Below are 23,892 nucleotides of genomic sequence, written 5' to 3'. Positions count from 1 at the left end.
TGAGACTGTCCAATGGACACCCTACTCAGAACCCAGAGCAAATTCTTAACCACTTAACAACCGGCCCATAGCCGATTAACGGCCTCCCAGAATGCAGCTCTCACGCGCCCCCTGGGGTACGCACTCGAGAGCATCCATGACATCACGGATCACGGTCGTTTACCATGTGATCGCTCTGTCAAATGATGGAGCGATGACTTGTAAACAACCAGCGTCATGTTATGACGCCGGTTCCTCCCTCCCCCTCTCTGTACCGATCGGTACAGCAGAGGGGGAAGAGATCGGTGTCAGCAGCGCTGTGGGCTGCATCTGCTCACCAAAATTTAACCCCATTAATTCCCTGCCAATACTCTGCAATACTCTGCCATACCCTGTCAATACTCTGCCATACCCTGCCAATACTCTGCATTACCCAATACTCTGCCATACCCTGCCAAAACTCTGCCATACCCTGCCAATACTCTGCATTACCCTGCCAATACTCTGCATTACCCTGCCAATACTCTGCATTACCCAATACTCTGCAATACCCTGCCAATACTCTGCAATACACGCCAATACTCTGCAATACCCAATACCCTGCCAATACTCTGCAATACCCTGCCAATACTCTGCAATACCCTGCCAATAATCTGCAATACCCTGCCAATACTCTGCAATACACGCCAATACTCTGCAATACCCAATACCCTGTCAATACTCTGCAATACCCTGCCAATACTCTGCAATACATGCCAATACTCTGCAATACCCGCCAATACTCTGCAATACACGCCGATACTCTGCAATACCCAATACCCTGCCAATACTCTGCAATACCCTGCTAATACTCTGAAATACCCTGAAAATACTCTGCAATACTCTGCCATACCGTGCAATATCCTGCCAATACTCTGCCATACCCTGCCAATACTCTGCCATACCCAGTACCCTGCCAATACTCTGCAATACCCAATACCCTGCCAATACTCCTCAATACCCTGCCAATACCCTGCCATTTCTTTTTGTATTTTTTTTATTATTTATTTCAGGCTTCCCAGGCTAGAGGTGAGATGTGGGGTCTTATTGAGATTATGGGGTCCCTATATCTCACTGTAAAGAGGACCTGTCATGCCTATTACTATTACAAGGGATGTTTACATTCCTTGTAATAGGAATAAAAATGCTGAAAAAAATTATTTTTGCGGGAAAAAAATGTCAAACTAAAATAAATAAAGTAAAATGAACAATAAAAAAGAAAAAAAATGTAAGCGCCCCTGACCCCATGTGCTCGCATGCAGAAGCGAACGCATACGTAAGTCCCGCCCACATATTAAAACAATGTTCAAACCACACATGTGAGGTATCGCTGCAAAACGTTAGAGCGAGAACAATCATTTTGGCCCTAGACCTCCTCTGTAACTCAAAACATATAACCAGTAAAAAAAAAATGTAAAGTGTCGCCTATTGGGATTTTTTAGTAGAGACGTTTGGCGCTATTCCACAAGCGTGTGCAATTTTGAAGGGTGACATGTTAGGTATCTATTTACTCAGCGTAACTTCCTCTTTCACATTATGCAAAAACATTGGGCTAACTTTACTGTTTGTTTTTTTTTAAGCACAAAACTGTTTTTGTTTTTTTTTAAAACACGTTCGAAAAATTGCTGCGCAAATACCGTGCATGATGAAAAGTTGCAACGACCACCATTGTATTCTCTAGGGGCTAAAAATATATATATAATGTTTTGGGGTTCTATGTAATTTTCTAGCAAATAAATGATGATTTTTACATGTAGGGGAGAAATGTCAGAATTGGCCTGGGTGCTCTAGAACGCCTGATGGTGCTCCCTGCATGTTGGGCCTCTGTATGTGGCCATGCTGTGTAAAAGTCTCACACATGTGGTATCGCCATACTTGGGAGTAATAGCAGAATGTGTTTTGGGGTGTAATTTGTGGTATGCATATGCTGTGTGTGAGAAATAACCTGATAATATGACAATTTTCTGAAAAAAAAAAAAAGCAAAAAAAATCTTGATTTTGCAAAGAATTGTAGGAACAAATGACAACCTCAAAAACCTCCCCATGCCTCTTATTAAATTCCTGGGAATGTCTTCTTCCCAAAAAGGGGTCATTTGGGGGGTATTTTTACTTTTCTGGCATGTTAGGGTCTCAAGAAATGAGATAGGCCGTCAGTCCTTTGGGTGTGATCAATTTTCAAATATTGGCACTATAGCTTGTGGACTCTATAACTTTCACAAAAAACAAATAATATCCACCAATTTGTACTTATTTTTACCAAAGATATGTAGTAGTATAAATTTTGGCCAAAATTTATGAAGAAAAATTACTAATCTGCTAAATTTTATAACAGAAACAAAAAAAAATTCATTTTTTTACAGAATTTTCTGTCTTTTTTCTTTTATAGCACAAAAAATAAAAAACCCAGCGGTGATTAAATACCACCAAAAGAAAGCTCTATTTGTGTGAAAAAAGGACAAAATTTCATATGGGTACAGTGTTGCATGACTGAGTAATTATCATTCAAAATGTGAGAGCACAGAAAGCTGAAAATTGGTCTGGTTATTAAGGGTGTTTAAGTGCCCAGTAGTCAAGTGGTTAAGGAATTCCATAAATTGTATGCCAGGCTGTACAGCCAGCCGACTAAATATGAACCATCTAAGAATTGATGGACAAAGAATTGACAGAACTAGAGATTAGGATGGCCATCAAGGCCATTCACCCCTCTAAGGCTCCAGGACCAGATGGCTTTACCGGCCATTACTATAGAAAATACCAAGAAATACTGCTTCCCCACCAGTGCTCCTACTTTAGTGACCTTAGGTGGGGAAACAAAATACCCAGTCATGAGAATGCAGCATATCTTAATGTAATACCGAAACTGGGTAAAGACCATGGAGATTTCGCAAATTACCACCCTATCTCATATAATAAACACGGACTTAAAAATACTAACCAAAGTTCTGGCCCATAGATTAAATACTTTTCTCCCTAACTATATCCACCCAGACCAGGCCGGGTTTGTCTCAGGCCGACAAACATCTGACCAAACTCGTAGAATAATAGACCTTATTTCAGCGGTTTAATCAGACTGGGACAATATTACATCACTACGGATTTGGCGAAAGCTTTCTGGCCCTGCTTCAAACGCTATATGACACCCCGTTGGCCTCACTAATGCTTAGAGGCGATTTCTCTCAGCCCCTCGCCATCAAGAGGGGAACTAGGCAGGGCTGCCCATTGTCCCGCTTTTATTCGCATTAGCGATAGAGCCCTTGGCCATCAGGATTCGGGAGAGTCAGGATATCAGGGGGATCATCTGAGGAGAGTATGAGCATAAATGCCTGCTCTTTGCCAACGATCTGCTACTAACACTATCATCACCGATTACTTCCCTCCCCCAACTTATATGCGATATTACAACCATTCTCAGAGATCTCAGGGCTAAAAATAAATCATAGCAAACCTAGAGGATTGAAGCTCTCATTACTAAATACTACCCAGAAATCTCTAGAGCAATCATATCCATTTATATGGGAACCTGAATCTCTTCCATATCTTGGCATACACCTGACCTCAACAATACAAACGCTGTACAAAATAAACTATCCTGCTCTGTACAAGCGCTTGATTGATGACCTAGCTAGATGGCAAGTTCACCCTCCATCGTGGTTCGGCAGTCTTCACTCAAAAAAATAAATGTGTTACCGAGAATATTCTACTTGTTTCATACCATACCTGTGACATTGGTCCGAAAGGATCTACAAACATTTCAAAACAAAATTCTCCAGTTTATATGGGGAGATAAGAGGCCTAGGATGAACAAGGGTATGATGTACATGCCATAACGAAAAAGAGGACTGGGCCTGCCTGACCTACAGAAATACTCTTACGGCCCTTGTGGGTGGCAGGATTGAAGAGGCTTCTAAGTCCCAAAGACAATTACTTACGTTCATATTTATCTCAGCTAAAATAACTTTAGCAAGAAACTGGAGGTCTCCTGTCCTGCCATTCAAACAGCTTAAATGCAAAATGTTTTGGCTTATGTTGAATGAAAGGTTAACAGCATTAACACGAGATATGATGAAGTTGTTTCATAAAATATGGGACCCGTGGATTGAATATCTGTTGCACGACCCAAGGACACTTACAAATGAATGTCATTTTTGAGAACTGGGTCACGGGGCACAAGACCACAGCCCTCTCCCCCTCCCACCCCCCGCTATCCCCTTTCTGCCTTTCACCTGGCAATCTTCTCTTTCCTCTTTGATTTTACACTTCCCTCTTAATAAGTTTCAATTGTTTGGTCTCAAGGTTGGCCTCATAATTTACATTGTTGTTATCATGCACCCTTGATAGATCATGGCCCACACAGGCTGTGGTAGGTGAAGCCTGCATGGCGGGGTGACACAGGCCGGGTCCTCCTGACAGGTGGAGAATACGTTGGAGATTTGGAAGAGTGACAAATTATGGACCTTAGATGTAGAGATATCATATAAAATATAAGGTTTTCAGACGAAAAGAGAGTATATCACAAAAAAACTATGCAAACAAACTGTAATCAATAGTAGTAGGAAACAAGGGTCCATGCATGTAACAAGTCGAATAATTTACAAGAAAATCTGAATTTAAATGTATAATTTTCTGAACAAGTTGTGTTTTGTACTATGAAAAGTCAAGAACTTTGATCTTTATATTGTAAACCTTTAATAAAAATTATTGAAATATTAAGTGTATATCTTTTGTATATCTTTTGTGTGTTGCATTGTGTTATTTTTAAGTGTTAACAACATATTAATTTTAAACATGCCTCAACCCACAAGAACATGTGTATTTTAGTGCATTGTACAGCCGTGGCCAAAAGTTTTGAGAATTACACAAAATACACATTTTCACTAAGTCTGCTGCCTCAGTTATTATAATGGCAATTTGCATATACTCCAGAATGCTATGAAAAGTCAGATGAATTGCAATTAATTGTAAAGTCCCTCTTTGCCATGAAAATGAATACTATGAAAAAAATAAAAATTCCACTGCATTTTTGAAGAAGTCTTGAGGTGTGCCCAAGAAAGTCCAGCAAGCACCAGGAGCGTCTCCTACAGTTGATTCAGCTGTGGGATCTGGGCACCACCAGTGCAGAGCTTGCTCAGGAATGGCAGCAGGCAGGTGTGAGTTACTCCTGCACGCAAGGTGAGGCAAAGACTTTTGGAGGATGACCTGGTGTCAAGAAGGGCAGCAAAGTAGCCACTTCTATCCAGGGAAAACATCAGTGACAGACTGATATTCTGCAAAAGGTACAGGGATTGCACTGCTGAGGACTGGGGTAATGTAATTTTCTCTGAGTCCCCTTTCATAATGTTTGGGACATCGAGAAAAAACCTTGCCCGGAGAAGAAAAAGTGAGCGCTACCATCAGCCCTGTATCATGCCACCAGTAAAGCATCCTGAGACCATTCATGTGTGGGCTTGCCTCTCAGCCCAGGGAATGGGCTCACCCACATTTTTGCCCAAGAACACAGCCATGACTAAAGAATGGTACAAAAACATCCTCTGAGAGCAACTTCTCCCAACCATCCAAAAACAGTTTGGTGAGGAACAATGCCTTTTCCAGCACGATGGAGCACCGTGCCTTAAGGCAAACGTGATAACTAAGTGACTTGGGGAACAAAACATGGAAATTTTGGGTCCATGGCCAGAAAAAAAACACAGAGGTTAATCCCATTGAGAACTTGTTGCAAATCCTCAAGAGGTGGGTGAACAAAAAAAATCCCACAAATTCTGACAAACTCCAAGCATTGATTATGCAAGAATGGGCTACCATCAGACAGAATGTGGCCCAGAAGTTGATTGAAAGCATGCCAGGGTGAATTGCAGAGGTCTTGAAAAAGAAGCGTTAACATTGCAAATATTGACTCTGCATAAAATTAATGTAATTGTCAATCAAATCAAGTTGACACTCATGAATTGCTTGTAATTATACTTCAGTATGCCATAGTAACATCTGACAAAAAGATTTAGAAACACTGAAGCAGCAGACTTTGTATGCACAATATGCTTTATGTGCAACTGCAAAGTCCATTACATTCTCACACTTAAGCCACACACTATCAGATTTTCTGCTGATTTTTGTCTTCAGATTTACCAAAACCATATATCAGCAGAAAATCTGATTGTGTGTATGGGCCTTTACAGTCCTTCCCTCCACATAAGGCAATGCCTCCTTTCCATCTTCTGCAGATAAACCTTCATCTCCATCTCATCTCATCCATCTCTCATCTCCGTCTTACAGAGACCCTTTTTTTTTTAAGATTTACGTTTTATTGGGTTAAAAGAAGGTAGGTTGTCACAAAACAGTGCCAACTGGGCATACCCGGGCGTAGTGCATAAAGAAGTAATTTGCAGTACAAATAAACAAGCAAATAGACAATGTCAGTTAAAGATGTATGTCATACTGGGTTGATTACTACAAAGAAAGAAAAAAAAAGAAGAAGAAAAAGGTGGCAGAGAGCAGACAACAAGTATCCAGGTCTAGGGGATAAGCGAGTGAGAGACGTGTCTACCCCACAGGCGAGCTTCTAGGATCAGCCATCCATTGTTGCCAGAGTTGGTGAAACAAGTTTGTGGATTGGGTGGCCTTTGCAAACGCATACTCCATTTGGAAGTGGTGGTTGAGTATCTGGATTACCTCCTTTAAAAGAGGGGCCTGGGTTGACTTCCATTTTCTCGCAATTGCCAGGCGGGCAGCGATCAATATATGTGTTACCAGAGTTTGTTCTTGCTTGGGCCAGGAGGGGATGGACAAGCTTAGGAGTAGGTCCAGAGGAGATAATGAAAAAGACACAACAGATAGCGAGTGAATTAAGCGTTCTATTTCTCCCCAGAATTTCATGATGGAAGGACAGTCCCACCAGATATGGGTTAATGATCCTGTATCGTCACAGCCCCTCCAACACTTGGGGGAGGAGGTTGGGTAGATTTTTGCCAGTTTTTGTGGGGTGAGGTACCATCTGTGAAAAAGTTTCTGAAGCGATTCCCAATGTGTTAAACAGTGAGAGTGTCGTAGGGGAAGTGAGAGGGCCTTCAGCCAGAGAGACTCTGGGAGTGCTCGGTTTTCATGTGATGACCAGTGTTGGATAGTTGACTTTAGAAGATCTGGAGGTGGTACAGTGAGCAGTTTGTAAACGAGTGAAATGTCTCTTGTTTTAGGTTCCCGTAGAACTTCCAAAGGGGAGTAGCTAGGGAGTTTGTGGTCGACCATTTTGATGTAGAGAGAATGGATTTTATCTGGAGATAAAGAAAAAAGGTCTTATGGGATATTCCGAATTGTTGCTGGAGGTAGGAAAAGGGGTGGAGGCCGGATGGAGACATGAGCATTGCAAGGTTTGAGATTCCGGTGTACTGGTAGGTCAGGAGCTAAAAGAGCTAGGTGCAGTGGGGAATGCTGATAAGCTGTCGGTTGACAGGGAAGATTCTCTTTGTGATAGAGCAGACCATATTTTTAATGAGGAGTTAATAGTGTCCAGAAAGTGGTGTTTAGGCTTTGGGCTGAGCCAAGTTGCAGCAAGGGCCAGTTTTAGATCTGCTTGAAATGCTTCTGTTTCAATTTGTTTCCAAGTGGGCTGTGAGTAGTCAGACCACCATGTTTTTAGCTGGTCCAGGATTGTTGCTTGGTAGTAAGCGTGAATGTTCGGAGCGCCTAGTCCTCCCTGTGGAACTGGGGCGAGGAGTGAGGCTTTTTTAATCCTTGGGTGGTGTTGTTACCAGATAAAGTTGTTGACGATCCCTTGGAGAGTTTTCATTTGGCTTTGTAGCAGAGGCAAAGGAATAGTACGAAATAGATATAATATGTGAGGCAATAGATACATTTTAGATTGGGTGATCCTTCCAGCCCATGAGGCAGGAACATGACCCAGTTCTTTCGATAATCATGTGAGCCTGCCCGCGAGGTCTGTTAGATTAGCTCTGAGTAAGATTTTGCTGGGGAACGTCAATTGAATTCCTAGATAGGGTAGAAAGGCATTTGGTGTCCAAGCAAAGGAGAAATTGGCAGAGATGAATTGTCTTGTGGGGTGGTCTAGGTCTAGACTGAGAATAAGCGATTTACTGTGATTTATTTTGTATAGGGATATTTTGCTAAATGAATCTAAGATCACTTGGACTGCAGGGAGGGAGATTTCAGGATTTGTTAGTGCGTCAATAACGTCGTCGGCATAAAGGCCGATTTTATGTTCAGTTTTTCCGACTGTAATGCCTGAGATTAAGGGTTCAGCTCTGATAGCTTGGGTTAGTGGTTCCATTACCATGGCAAATATAAGGGGCGAGAGAGGGCAGCCCTGCCTAGTGCCGTTGGTGATATTAAATGATGCAGAAACTACCCCGGAGGTCCACACCCGTGCGGTTGGTTGAGCATATAGGCCCAGTATAGCCAAGAGAAAGGTATACGAGATTCCGAATTTTCTTAGGACTGCCTCCATATAGGGCCAGTATATCCTGTCGTACGCCTTCTCCGCGTCCAACGAGAGGAAGAGAGAAGACGTTCGACAGTGCTCCACTCATTGTATTAGATCAATAAAGCGCCTAGTGCCGTTGGCGGCCTGTCTGCCCGGCACAAAGCCGACTTGGTCTTGGTGTATAATTGATGGCAGAATTGTGGCGAGGTGTTGCCTAAGCAGTTTGGCATACATTTTAGTGTCAGTATTGAGGAGGGAAATTGGTCTATAGTTGGCGGGGGAATCTGTGGGCTTTTAAGGTTTAGGGATAGTGACCACCAGGACTTCGAGGGATTCCTTAGGTACATTGCTGGTGCTTGCGAATTGGTTATAAACGTTGCATAGATGAGGCCCTAGAAGATCGGGAAATCGCTTATAATATTTATTGGGAAGTCCATCGGGGCCAGGGGCCTTGTGGAGGGGGAGCTGTTTAATGAGCGCCTGGACTTCCAAGGGCGAGAAGGGGTCCACAAGCTCGGTGAGTTGATCTGGGGACATGGATGGTAGGGAAAGAGAAGAAAGAAATTGTTCGATGTGTGCTTGGGAGGGGGGTGGGGCAGGTCCTGCTTCGGTAATATTATACAGATTGGCATAAAATTTGCTAAATTCATTGGCAATGTCTAATGGGTTGGTTACGCGTTTGCCCTGGGGATAAGTGAGGAAGGATATTTTCTTGTTGGAGAGCTGACGTTTGAATTGTTTTGCCATATAGGCACCAGGTTTGTTGGCAGAGGTATAGGTGCGGAGCTTAAGTCTGCTGATATAATATTCAAAGTTCTCTCTGAGGTGGTCGCTAAGTTGGAGTCTAAGTGTCTTCAAGTCTGAGTATAGGGTTTCAGAGGGGGATGTTTTGTTTAGTGCCTCTAGATTCTTAATTTGAGTCAAGAGGGTTTGCGTGGTAAGGGAATGAGATTTTTTGGCCTGGGCACCCAATTTAATAAACAGACCCCGCAGACAGGCTTTGTGAGCGTTCCAGACAGTGGCATAATTAAGTACAGACCCCACATTGTATTGAAAGTAGTTCTCAATCTCGGATTTAATTTGGGACTCTGATTTTGGATTGTTGAGAAGGGAGGTATTCAGTCTCCAGATCATATGTCTGGGTCTCTGCGATAGGGGGGCCAGTTTGATCGTGATCGGCGCATGGTCCGACCATGAAATTGTTCCAATCGTGGCAGCAGTAATAGATTGTAGAAGGTATTTGTCTGTGACAAAGAGATCTATCCGAGAATAAGAAAGGTGGGGGGGTGAGAAAAAGGTGTAGTCTCTTTCCACATCGTGAAGGCACCTCCATGCGTCATATAGGTCTTCCCGTTTGAGCCGTTTAATTCCAATCGTGTGTATGCAATTCCGACATGCCAAAAATCTTGCATGCTCAGATTCAACTACGAGACAGAAGCTATTGGCTACTGGCTATTGAACTTCCTTTTTCTAGTCATGCCGTACGTGTTGTACGTCACCGTGTTATAAATGATTGCAATTTGATGTGACCGTGTGTAGGCAAGACAGCTTGAGCCGAATTCCGTCGGAATTCCATCGAGGAAACCATCAGAGCTTTTTCTGACGAGAATTCCGATCGTGTGTACGTGGCATTAGTGAACAAACAGCATCATGAAGGCCAGGGAACACACCAGACAGGTCAGGGATAAAGTTGTGGAGAAGTTTAAAGCAGGGTTTGGGTATACAAAAATATATCAAGCTTTAAACATTTCATGGAGCACTGTTCAATCCATCTTATGAAAATGGAAAGAGTATGGCACAACTGCAAACCTACCAAGACATGGCTATCCACCTAAACTGACAGGCCGGGCAAAGAGAGCATTAATCAGAGAAGCAGCCAAGAGGCCCATGGTAATTCTGGAGGAGCTGCAGAGATCCACAGCTCATGTGGGAGAATCTGTACACAAGACAAGTTTTAGTGGTGGCACTCCACAAATCTGACCTTTATGTAAGAGTGGCAAGAAGAAAGCCATAAGTCCAATTTGCAGTTTGCCAGAAGCCATGTGGAGGACACAGCAAACATGTGGAAGAAGGTGCTTTGGTCAGATGAGACCAAAATTGAACTTTTTGTGTGTTGGAAACTGCACATCACCCTGCACACACCATCCAATGAAACATGGTGGTGGCGGGATCATGTTGTGGGGATGCTTTTCTTCAGCGGGGACAGGGAAGCTGGTCTGAGTTGATGGGAAGATGAATGGAGCCAAATACAGGGAAATCTGTTAGTCTGCAAAAGACTTGAGACTGGGGCAGAGGTTTACCTTCCAGCAGGACAACGATCCTAAACATACAGCCAGAGCTACAATGGAATGGTTTTGATCAAAGTATATTCATGTGTTAGAATGGCCCAGTTAAAGTCCAGACCTAAATCCAATTGGGAATCTGTGGCAAACCTTGAAAATTGCTGTTCAGATGCTCTCCATCCTATCTGACAGATTCTGAGCTATTTTGCAAAGAAGAATGGGCAAAATGTCACTCTCTAGTAGACATGTGCAGAGTAAAATATTTCGTTTCGGAATTTCGTTTTCGTCCGAAAGCTTAATTTATTTAGTTACTCCCGAAATTCGTTTTTATTTATTTCGTTTTTCGTTCAAAAATTGCATTCGTCCGAAAATCCACATGAATTACGGTCGAATCTGTCTTGGAAGGCTTATGGTGTCTGTCGAATGTATAAAGAAGATTCGACGGAGCTAACTATATAGCATACTTTAGAACCCTATTAAAGTCTATGGGACTCCAACGTTCAAAATCTAAAGTGCTAATTTTAAAGGCTAATTTGCAAGTTACTGTCCTAAAAAGTGTTTGGGGACCCGGGTCCTGCCCCAGGGGACATGTATCAATGCAAAAAAAAGTTTTAAAAACGGCCATTTTTTCGGGAGCAGTGATTTTAATAATGATTAAAGTGAAACAATAAAAGTGTAATATTCCTTTAAATTTCGTAGGGGGGGGTTGTCTATAGTGTGCCTGTGAAGGGGCGCATGTTTCCCGTGCTTAGAACTGTCCCAGCACAAAGTGTCATTTATGCAGGAAAAAAAGTCCTTTAAAATCACTCGCAGCTATTATGAATTGTCGGCTCCGTAATACAGAGAACACTCACTGAAAGTCATTGATAAAAAAATAAATTAATTAATTAAAAAAAAAGCGTGGGGGTCCCCCAAATTCAATTACCAGGCCCTTCAGGTATGGTATGGATATTAAGGGGAACCCTGCCTCAAATTTAAGAAAAAATTTGACGTGGGGTTCCCCCTAAATATCCATAACCAGACCCTTCAGGTCTGGTATGGATATTAAGGGGAACCCCGCGTCAAATTAAAAAAAAAATTGACGTGGGGTTCCCCCTAAAAATCCATACCAGACCCTTTATCCGAGCACGCAACCTGGCAGGCCGCAGGAAAAGAGGGGGGGACGAGAGAGCGGCCCCCCCTCCCTCCTGAACCGTACCAGGCCACATGCCCTCAACATTGGGAGGATGCTTTGGGGGTCCGTGACCCCTCAAAGCACCTTGTCCCCATGTTGATGAGGACAAGGGCCTCATCCCCACAACCCTGGCCGGTGGTTGTGGAGGTCTGCGGGCGGGGGGCTTATCAGAATCTGGAAGCCCCCTTTAACAAGGGGACCCCCAGATCCCGCCCCCCCCCTGTTTGAAATGGTAAGGGGGTACAAAAGTACCCCTACCATTTCACAAAGAAAGTGTAAAAAATGGTTAAATAAAACAAACACACTTTTGAAAAATTCCTTTATTAAAAATAAAAAAATAAAAAAAAGATTCCAGCAGCGGTAATCCACTCTTGCTATCCAGCGACGGACGGTCATCTCTCCAGCGATGTCTCATGTCATCCAGCGCAGCGAATCCTCCGTCCTTCTTCTGTCTCCTCCACGGAGACACTGCAGGCATTCCGGCGGCTGACGTTTCTTATATACGGAGGGCGGGGCCACCCGTCACCTGACCCCGCCCCCCTCTGACGCAAGGGCAAACCCGGGGTTCCCCGTGACGTATGGGTGACCCCGCCCCCCTCTGATGTAACGGAAACCTGCCTGTGTTACATCAGAGGGGTGCGGGTCACCCCTACGTCACAGGGAACCCCGGGTTTCCCCTTGCGTCAGAGGGGGGCGGGGTCAGGTGACGGGTGGCCCCGCCCTCCATATATAAGAAACGTCAGCCGCCGGAATCCTTGCAGTGTCTCCTCCACGGAGACAGAAGAAGGACGGAGGATTCGCTGCGCTGGATGACATGAGACATCGCTGGAGAGATGACCGTCCGTCGCTGGATAGCAAGAGTGGATTACCGCCGCTGGAATCTTTTTTTTTTTTTTTTTTTTAATAAAGGAATTTTTCAAAAGTGTGTTTGTTTTATTTAACAATTTTTTACACTTTCTTTGCGAAATGGTAGGGGTACTTTTGTACCCCCTTACCATTTCAAACGGGGGGGGGGCGGGATCTGGGTGTCCCCTTGTTAAAGGGGGCTTCCAGATTCTGATAAGCCCCCCGCCCGCAGACCTCCACAACCACCGGCCAGGGTTGTGGGGATGAGGCCCTTGTCCTCATCAACATGGGGACAAGGTGCTTTGAGGGGTCACGGACCCCCAAAGCATCCTCCCAATGTTGAGGGCATGTGGCCTGGTACGGTTCAGGAGGGAGGGGGGGCCGCTCTCTCGTCCCCCCCTCTTTTCCTGCGGCCTGCCAGGTTGCGTGCTCGGATAAAGGGTCTGGTATGGATTTTTAGGGGGAACCCCACGTCAATTTTTTTTTTAATTTGATGCGGGGTTCCCCTTAATATCCATACCAGACCTGAAGGGTCTGGTTATGGATATTTAGGGGGAACCCCACGTCAAATTTTTTCTTAAATTTGAGGCAGGGTTCCCCTTAATATTCATACCAGACCTGAAGGGCCTGGTAATTGAATTTGGGGGACCCCCACGCTTTTTTATTTATTTATTTATTTATTTTTTTATCAATGACTTTCAATGAGTGTTCTCTGTATTACGGAGCCGACAATTCATAATAACTGCGAGTGATTTTAAAGGACTTTTTTTCCTGCATAAATTACACTTTGTGCAGGGACAATTCTAAGCACGGGAAACATGCGCCCCTTCACAGGCATACTATAGACAACCCCCCCCCCCCCTACGAAATTTAAAGGAATATTACACTTTTATTGTTTCACTTTAATCATTATTAAAATCACTGCTCCCGAAAAAACGGCCGTTTTTAAAACTTTTTTTGCATTGATACATGTCCCCTGGGGCAGGACCCGGGTCCCCAAACACTTTTTAGGACAGTAACTTGCAGAATCTTTTCTCTCCGTCAAATCTTTTTTCTCTGTCGAATATTTTCTCTATATAATCTTGGACTAATAGAGGTAAGGTTAGGCACATTCGACCACAGGTTCTATAGACAGATTGTTGTCAGAGTCATGTCGAATCTCCTATTCTATATCGAACTGTTGTAACAATGAAAACGAAAATAAAGCATTTATTTATGTCGGATCTTTCGTTTTTCGGATTTTGTGCTTTCGTTATCGTTTGTCAAAACGAAAACGAAAATAGCTGAAATTCGGACGAAAATGCATTCGGACGAAAACGAATGCACATGTCTACTCTCTAGATGTGCAAAGCTGGACATCACCAAAAAGACTTGCGGCTAGAATTGAAGCAAAATGTGGTTCTCAGGGGCTGAATACAAATGCATGCCACACTTTTCACATATTTACTTGTAAAACATTTTGAAAACTGTTTATAATGTTCCTTGCACTTCACAATTATGTGCCACTTTGTGTTGGTCTATCACATAGAATCCCAATAAAATACATTTATGTTTTTAGTTGTAACATGACCAAATGTGGAAAATTTGAAGGGGCGTGAATACTTTTTCAAGGCACTGTATATGGCTAATCTCTTATACAAACATTTTTTTATACCTAATGGCACTCGACAAGGATGCTCCTTGTCCCCAACAAACTTTAATATGATAATTGAGCCATTGAGCATTCAATCACATCCGCAAATCACTGACTTGAAGTTTAAAGACAGATCCCACACCATCAATCTCTTTGCAGATGATGTCATTCTTATGCAGAAAAACCAATTGGTTTCATTGCCACATGCTTACTACCTCCTGTCAGAATTCAGCCTCTTGTTCTACTAAAAGGGAGACTTCACTAAATCCCTGATTCTGAACCTAGCGTCCCTTCTGGGACAGATCTCACCCTCAAAAATAAGCTTCCATAAACTTGGGCGGACAAAAGTATACTTTATTTGGGAGTTGTAATTACTTCTGACACTACCGCACTACCAGAAGCAAATTAAAAAATGCTTATAACCAAACTGAAAGAAGAACTCAATTGGTTGTCTTGATTAGAACTATCAGGGGTAGGAAGACTGACAGCCTAAAGGATTCAAATTCTTCCCCAGATTTTGTATATCATCAGGTCTTTACATATTTCTCCCCCACATCATTACCTGAAGGCCCTCACACATCTACTTCATCAAATTATCTGACAGGGGAAAAGGGCCAGATACCCCCTGTCACATCTGGTGAAACATTGGCCTTTTGGTGGTGTGGGTATGGTTGACCTACATGACTACTACATCTCTGCCCATCTAGACCAGATCGAGCACTGGTTAAGTGCTCTTGTCAACCCCTATGGTGTGGCGTTGAAAGGGGGTTGAGCAAATCTGATAACCTGTATGACCTGCTTTTTGCTGATCTGTGGAGTCCTCTATACTTACGTTCACTGCTGATTACCACTAGAGCCTCAATTTTAGCATGGGGAAATATGATCAACCTTTCCGATGACTTGATAGTTGGATTCGACATTAAATTCCCCCTAACTGTACTGACATGACTGATTCCACTCTTTACCAGGCTGGGACCATTTTGGCATACACTGGATAGACAACCTTTTGTTTTAGGGAATGCCCTGTTCACAGGAGTTCCTTATGAGTAAATACCTTTCCCAACTCTTCTATTTCACCCTACTGCAAATTTGACATTTTTTAATTGGCGTCTCCAATGCCCCCATTAACCTACACCCAAAGCTCTTGCAATTCCTTTCCAATCTGCCGAAAGCCACTAAAGGCATTTCACTAATATATTACATCGGGGCGGCACTGTTTTGTAGTGGGTAGCACTATCACCTAGCAGTAAAAAGGGTTGCTGGTTTCGAATCCAAACCACGACACTACTTGCTTGGAGTTGCATGTTCTCCCTGTGCCCGCATGGGTTTCCTCCGGGTATTCCGGTTTCCTCATACACTCCAAAGACATGCTGGTATGTTAATTGGCTTCTGTCCAAAATTAGCCCTAGTAAATGAATGTGAGTTGGGGACCTTCGATTGTGCGCCCCTTGGATTGTGCGCTCCTTGAGGGTAGGGACAGATGCAAGTGTGCGATGTATGTATTGAGCAATGCGTAAATTGACAGCGCTATATGGGTACCTTAATTGTAGCGCTGGTATTTTTGCCTTCTAATGCTATGTAAGGCTAAACTATGGACAATGGTATAAATTGGTATTTGGCACCATCTAGTGGTATAAATTTAAAATGGACTTTGTTTATTCCTCATTTCAAGAGCATAGGGAAAGCCTAACAGGAAGTGACTTAAGCGTTTTTCTTGCAAAAGGACTCACCTACCCAGAATGCCCACTCATTTACCCATGAACACAGAGTGGCTGAGCTGCATGCTGGGTAGGTTATAAAAGGGCCCGCACAGCCATTTTCTATCTCTTCTTCCTGGGACATATGGCCTGCTTGCAGGACTCTGTGGGTGTGTGTCTGAGGGTGTAGCCTGCTTGCAGGACTCTGTGGGTGTGTGTGTCCCACAGAGTCGCGGCCTACATCATGTGGAGCAGACTTGAAGCCAGAGGAGGGCTTTACACCACAGCGTGCTGGAGCAGCAGTGGGGTCGGATCGGGAAGGATCCAGAGACACCTGACGGAGGTAACTGAGAACTCCCAGTGATCTTGTGAAATGGAACAGGGTGACGGTGTGGCCGCAGCAAATAGACTGAGATCTTGTGGAGCAGAGGCATCCATCCAGACCTGGTGTGGTGAGCGGGCTGTTGCCCGGAAATTTGTACCGCACTTTACAGACTTAGACTGATCGCATAGTGTTGCTGGGACCGGTAGTCCCACGGAACAGTTCAGTTCAATAAAGTTACACTTACCTAGGTCTCAAACCTGATTTCATTACCAAGTAACTGCCACTGGAAGTACATTCCCAGGAGTTCACAAATACTTTGCACGATTGAAGTTACTGCTTTCTATTATCCTACACTGCTTTACTGGTCGGCAAGCCTGTGGATTATAATTTCTGCAGTATAAATGGCTAACTGAAGAAAAGAAGATAGGAGACTATATTCCTTACTGTAAGGCCTTACAGTGTTGCTATTACCTACTAGAGACTGTAGGGGGGATATTGAGTAATTATACTGTCTTATCACTCTGTTCAAATACTGTGTAAAACATTTCAGATCTTAGTGTCTGCACAGTGTACTGGAAGTGGGAAGGTGCCCATTGCTGAGGTTGTTGCCTGAGCATTAGTCCAACTTGGAGACACACCTGCAGGAGTGATACAGATAGCTCTCATGTCATAGCCATTCACAACTATTTGCTTCAGTATTGTATACCAATAAGGGTGCTTATGTTTGAACCTGTTCTAGTAAACGTATCTTTTGGTTTAATACAATCTGTTGTGAGGCTTGTTCATTTTTCAAACAGGTGTAGCAGTGTATGCCCAGGTGACAATACAGGTAAAGTGAATATAATCTGTGACTATTCAATTGTCTTTTATCATTGGGTGTTACACCAACACTGTTACACAGCTGTGTCAAGTGAGTTGAGCCAAATCATTGTGGGTGGAAATAGCAGAGTGCAGGCCCAATTAATTATTAGCCGCTCCTTCGGGGGTAAGTGCTACATAAATAATATATAATAGATAAGCATCTTAACGAGAAACAATGTACAGGGATAAGGACAATTGTAGCCACACACCCACACTCATTCAAGTTGAACTGGATGGACTGGTGTCTTTATTCAACCTTACTAACTATGTAACTATGTACACCCTTGTTAATACAAATGTGTGTTTGAAAACAAATATCACCATGCTCAAATGGGAAACAGAGCTTCGAACTTCCTTCTCCAATTCCCAATGGCTCAAGGCTATCAGATCTCATCAATTAGCCACACATTGCACTAATCATTGGGAACTGGCCCTTAAAATACTTACAAGGGGGTATTTCACTCCATATAGGCTAGCAAAAATGTTTCATACTTCCACGTCACTCTGCTGGTGTGGCTGTGGCTCCATGGGTACTCTCCTGCACATTTTGTGGTCATGCAACAATATTCGTAGTTTCTGGCTGAGAATTTTTCAGGTGATTTTCTCTGTCATGGGTATTTTAACCCTTTAAACCTCGCATTAGCTATTTCAGGCCTGGGCATAGATTCCATTCCTACATCCTTTCAGAAACTTGTCACCAATATCCTGCTAGCTGCCAAATTACCCAAAGAGCATTGGCTTTGCAATCTGATTCCTTCCTCTCCTTTGAAACATCTTGAAAACCTTGGGTTGACTGGTACTCTTCTACTTCTGTTTAACTGTCATTACTGTTTAACTGTGAGGAAGGGGGTGCACCCCCCAAAACGCGTTAGCTGTACCCCGTGTTCTGTGCATGTCCATGCATTATTTTTATAGCCTTTTGTCAGTTGCATTTTGTGAGTACCCACTTTTATATAAAACATTTTTATTATTAAATTATCTTTGGTAATGCACTAGGTGTGCTCACCTTCCATTTATGTTTTTCTTGTAGTCATTACTGCTTGTGTAGTTGATTTATTCCTGTTGTGCCACTATCTTTATCTTGTCCTGCACTTATAAGTTATTGAAATGTTACTTATTTCATTTGAGTGCCTCACATGCCACTGGAAGTAAACCCACTTTTTTAACTTTTACCTACAGGAAAGCCTATAATAAGGCTTACCTGTAGGTAAAAAAAATATCTCCTAAACCTGTACGGTTTAGGAGATATTCCCCTCGGTATGCGCCGCTGACTGCAGCGGCGCATGCGCACAAGGGGGTTCTCTCCGCGAAAATCCGGCAGCGCTCGTCCGGCCGGATTTAAATCTCCCGCGCGCATGCGCGGGAGTGACGATATCGCGGCTCCGGCCACTCACAGCGCCGGAGCCGCGATACCCGGAAGAGACGCCGAGGGAGCATGTCGGCTTCCTCGGCGTGGATCGGGCGAGATGTCGGGGCCTCGTTCTAAGGTAAGTATTTCATAATGAGCTAGTATGCGGTGCATACTAGCTCATTATGCCTTTTGCTTTGCAGGTTTAAAAAAAAAAAAAAAAAAATGCGGGTTTACTACCGCTTTAATGAGTCCAGTGAAGTGGTATTTTCATACCTTGTGCTTTTCTTTGTATCTATCAGTTATTCCTTCTTACACAGCCTTAGTACTTTCTAGATGCAATGTACAGTATAATTGTTGGTGGCTGTATCCGCTACATTATCAGATGCATTTGTCTATTTGTATTGTTTGAAATCCAATAAAAAAGGCTTTTTATGTTTATTAAAAGTCAGCAGCTACAAAAAGGTTAGTTGCTGACTTTTAATAAACAGACACTTACCTGTTCCGCGGTCCAGCGATGCAGCCAAACGGGGTGTTGCTCCTCTCCCCCTCCTCTCCGCCGGGGCCCCCATTGCCACTCTGGGCACCCGGCCATGACAGCTTTTGGCTTCACAGCCGGGCATGTATGGCGCAAGTCGCACTGCGCTCACGGAGTGGACAGATGATCTCCTGGGACCTGTAACGTGTCCCAGGAGATCGCCTAGAGGGAGAGGCTGCCTAAGGTGAAAGGAGGAGTCACCTAGGCAGTCCCTGGGCGGAAGGAGGAAGTGGGACAGGAAGACCCCCTCCTAGTGAAGCCCCCACTCCCCCCTCCCCCAAAAAAATTACATGCCAAATGTGGCATGTAAGGGGGTGAGGAGTGTTTAAAGTGGAAGTTCCATTTTTGGGTGGAACTTCACTTTAAATGACAAAAGATAGGCTGAGTGTCTGAAAACCACAAGCACCACACACACCCCTCAAATGTGAGAAATAACATGAATAAGGAATTTTTTTTTTTCTGTGCTACGCAAAAAAGAATATAGATATATATTTTTAAATATATCAATTTTATTTAACAAAGTTAAAAATAGTCAATAATAAAATAAACATTGTTTTACATATATTGTGCAGTCTTTCCAATTCGCTCTACATTTTGCTATGCATTCGTTTCTTCAGGAGTAATTATGGATGCTGCATATGCAAACACTGCAAAAGATACATATCAGTTGAACACTAAAGAAAGGAAAAAACAAAATCTACATCAACAATTAAGCTATATGAACAATGATGCTTACATTAATAGGTCTTCTGGAAAGAATAGTCCAATTTCTATTCATCAAGCGATAATGTGTATCAGACACATAAAAGACACAGTTTAGCCCAGGTGTTGTTAAGAAGATATCAGCATACCACAGATTGAGACCACCTAAGGAATTTGATGTCTGAGAGGGGACATTGTTATAGTAATAACAAAATGTGCATGCCTACAAAACAGACAATATATACCTTTTAGAAACGGGGCAGTTGTATATGAGAATAAAGTAAAAACAAAAGAACCGTGCTCTTCTCAAAAAGCCCAATACATAAACACACACCTCCCCCCCCTGAGACCACAGTCCCAGCCGAGAGGCTATGTGTATAAAAGAGTGTAAAGTGCAACCAAATTGAACATTTATAATAAATACAAACTCCAATATCCCATATTAGACATATTCAATCGTGAGTTGAATTTATGAGAAAAAAAGTAAATTACAAAATGTGAGAAAACCTGTGGAAAAAAAACACATGGAAAACACATAAAAACAAATGTTCAAATGCGTTGTGTATGACAGTCCTCAAAAAAAGTGTTCTGTGAAACCAAATTCAAAGATGCAAAACACCACATGTCAATTACAGTGTTCAGAGGAAATGGTTCTTTACTTCATATTCCAATTCGTGAAGCATGCCGAAGTGCACCACCACCAGAGGCCAAAATGGCTCCTTACCAGATATTACGGGTTAATTCACATATCAAAAGTGAAGCACGCAACAGCGTGTCACACCGCCGTACCCGTGCCCCGAGACGACGTGAAATATCACGAAACACGTAGGGCGGTGTGACACGCTGTTATTGCCTTGAGAACTGTTACCTGTACCATCTGGAGAAGGATAGGCCTGTGGAGATGTGCGAACGGCCGACGCTTCCCACTTGACAAGCCATATCTTGCTACATGCTTGTAAGTGTGTTTTTAAGAGATATTCTTTTATTAAATAAGCGATTTTAGACTATTGGAGCGTTTTTTCCCTCTTTTATGGTGGATCATTTACTATATATGAATTGGAGTCTATGATATTGAACTGTGATTCAAAAGAGTTATGACGATTGGAGGATTGAGGAGTGTGTACAGCCTTGCTTCACTTTTGATATGCAAATTAAACCGTAATATCTGGTAAGGAGCCATTTTGGCCTCTGGTGGTGGTGCACTTCGGCATGCTTCACGAATTGGAATATGAAGTAAAGAACCATTTCCTCTGAACACTGAAATTGACACGTGGTGTTTTGCATCTTTGAATTTGGTTTCACAGATGGACTTTTTTTGAGGACTGTCATACACAACGCATTTGAACATTTGTTTTTATGTGTTTTCCATGTGTTTTTTTTCCACAGGTTTTCTCACATTTTGTAATTTACTTTTTTTCTCATAAATTCAACTCATGATTGAATATGTCTAATATGGGATATTGGAGTTTGTATTTATTATAAATGTTCAATTTGGTTGCACTTTACACTCTTTTATACACATAGCCTCTCGGCTGGGACTGTGGTCTCAGGGGGGGAGGTGTGTGTTTATGTATTGGGCTTTTTGAGAAGAGCGCGGTTCTTTTGTTTTTACTTTATTCTAATTTATATCTTTGGTATATAATAGAACTGCAGCACTGACGTGAATTGATTTCTTTCTATCACATTACTGTAGCGCGATTTTTTCTTTTCTTTTTACAGTTGTATATGAGAACAATAAGGCAGATGTCAAAACGCTAATCAATCCTATTGTATTACTGACACAATAACAATTTAGATGCTTCTCCAAGTAAGTGATGATAGGGCTACAAGGTGGCCACTTCAACCCTTGTGGAGTCTGTAAAAACAAGGACGAGAGAATAAACTCTCAAACCAACTATTAGTCTAAACAAGGCAGTTATTTAGCATAACAGGGTAATAGGATTGCCATCTCATCCCTTTAAAACTGAACACATATGAATTACACAGGTTCTGTGGCTGAGTGAGGTGGTAATTAAAACTCAATTGGTGCCTTATCTGCATTAAATTAGCCTCAGAACCTGTGTAATTCATCCAAGAGCATATAAACACTAAGTGGCGCCATTCCAGGGTCCCTTAACCGCTTGCCGACCAGCGCACACCAATGTACATCGGCAGAATGGCGCTGGTAGGCAAAAGGGTGTACAGATACGTCCCGTTTGAGAAGCGGTGTCGTGGTGCGTGTGCCTGTGCATTCACCCATTCTGCCTAGTGACAGGACAGAGATCACAGCTCTCTGTCACCAAGAGCAGTGATCACTGTCCTGTGTGTTGAAGTCCAGCCCCCTAACAGTTAGAATCACTCCCTAGGACACACTTAATCACTTCACTCTCAGTGTCATTTACACAGTAATCAATGCATTTTTATAGCATTGATCGCTGTATAAATGACAATGGTCCCAAAATAGTGTCAAAATGTCTGATGTGTCCGCCGTAATGTCACGGTCCCAATAAGAATCGCAGATCGCAGCCATTACTAATGAAAAAAATGTCAAATAAAAATGCCATAAAACTATGCCCTATTTTGTAGACACTAACAAATTTTGTGCAAACCAATTAATATACACTTATTGTGATTTTTTTTTTTGTTGCCAAAAATATGTAGTAGAATACATATCGGCCTAAACTGAGGAAAAATAATTTTTTTAGATATTTTTGGGGGATATTTATTATAGCAAAAAGTAAAAAATATTGTGTTTTTTTTTTCAAAATTGTCGCTCTTTTTTATTTATAGCACAAAAAATAAAAACCGCAGAGGCGATCAGATACCCCCAAAAGAAAGCTCAATTTGTGGGAAAAAATTACATAAATTTTGTTTGGATACAATGTCGCACAACCAAGCAGTTAAAGCGACGCAGTGCCGAATCACAAAAAAAGTGTTCTGGTCAGGAAGGGGGTAAAATCCTCTGGGGCTAAAGTGGTTAAATGCCTCCCCCCACCTCACCAGCATCCATTTGCGCCGGCAGAGCTGCGGATGGCGAAATAGACCCACCATGCATGCACAAAATGTCGCCGGACATAGCATCACCCACATGCTCCGTGAGTCTGTCAACACCATATTGGAAATCCAAGTTTTAACAGGAGATGAAGGAGGCTCAGTCACCATTCAAACCTGCAAACCGCACTTTCATAGGTGGAACAATTAGCAGATTGGGGGGCTCCAAATAGAACACATACTAGGACAGAACAGTGGCAAGGACATGTATTGCCAGATAATCTGCCCCACAACAACCTGAAAAAATAGAGAACACCATCTAGTGGCCATTTAGTATATCAGAAAAAAGAAAACAAAAAGGTTTAACAAATCTCACATTCATCTAAACAGAGGACCTTTACAAAAAAAATGCAAGCAGTACAAAGAGATACACTGTTTACAGAATACATATTTGGAATAGGGGAAAACAAAGAAAAAGAAAACCAATAATAAACCAGCCAGAAGTATAATGGATTATAATAAGATAATAAAAAAATGTTTATTACAAAAAAGTTTTAAAATTCTTATGCCGCGTACACACAACCGGACTCTCCGGCAGAAAAGGTCAGACGGAATCATTCCATCGGATATTACGATTGTGTGTGGGCTTCATAAGACTTTTTTCTTCAAAAATTCAGACAGATCTAGAAATAGAACATGTTTCAAATCTGTCCAATGGACTCAATTTCTTTTTTTTGTTTTCAAAAAAGTTTACTAAAGCGATAAATATAAAACAGCGTCAGCAAAAAGGATCAGATGACATATACATCATAAGCAGTTGGATGACAAGATTATAATAAAATGGTAAACAGACCATAGGACTCTACGGACCATACAAAGAATATAAACATTGGAATAGAGCTTACATCCAACAAAAGACTGCAAGAAAGGGAAAGCTAGAATATTCAATGTCCTGACCTTCATATTTGTAATGTATAAGAATAGACAATACTAAGAAAGAAAGGAGAAAAGTTTAGAAAGGAAAAAAAAATAAAATTCAGATAGCCAAGAGAAAAAACCCAAGGTGTGAT

Source organism: Lithobates pipiens, unplaced genomic scaffold, assembly GCF_037356315.1.
Source record: "Lithobates pipiens isolate NorthernLeopardFrog02 unplaced genomic scaffold, aLitPip1_a1.2 Scaffold_19, whole genome shotgun sequence".
Taxonomy (NCBI): Eukaryota; Metazoa; Chordata; class Amphibia; order Anura; family Ranidae; genus Lithobates; species Lithobates pipiens.
Note: the sequence above shows the minus strand (reverse complement) of the source record.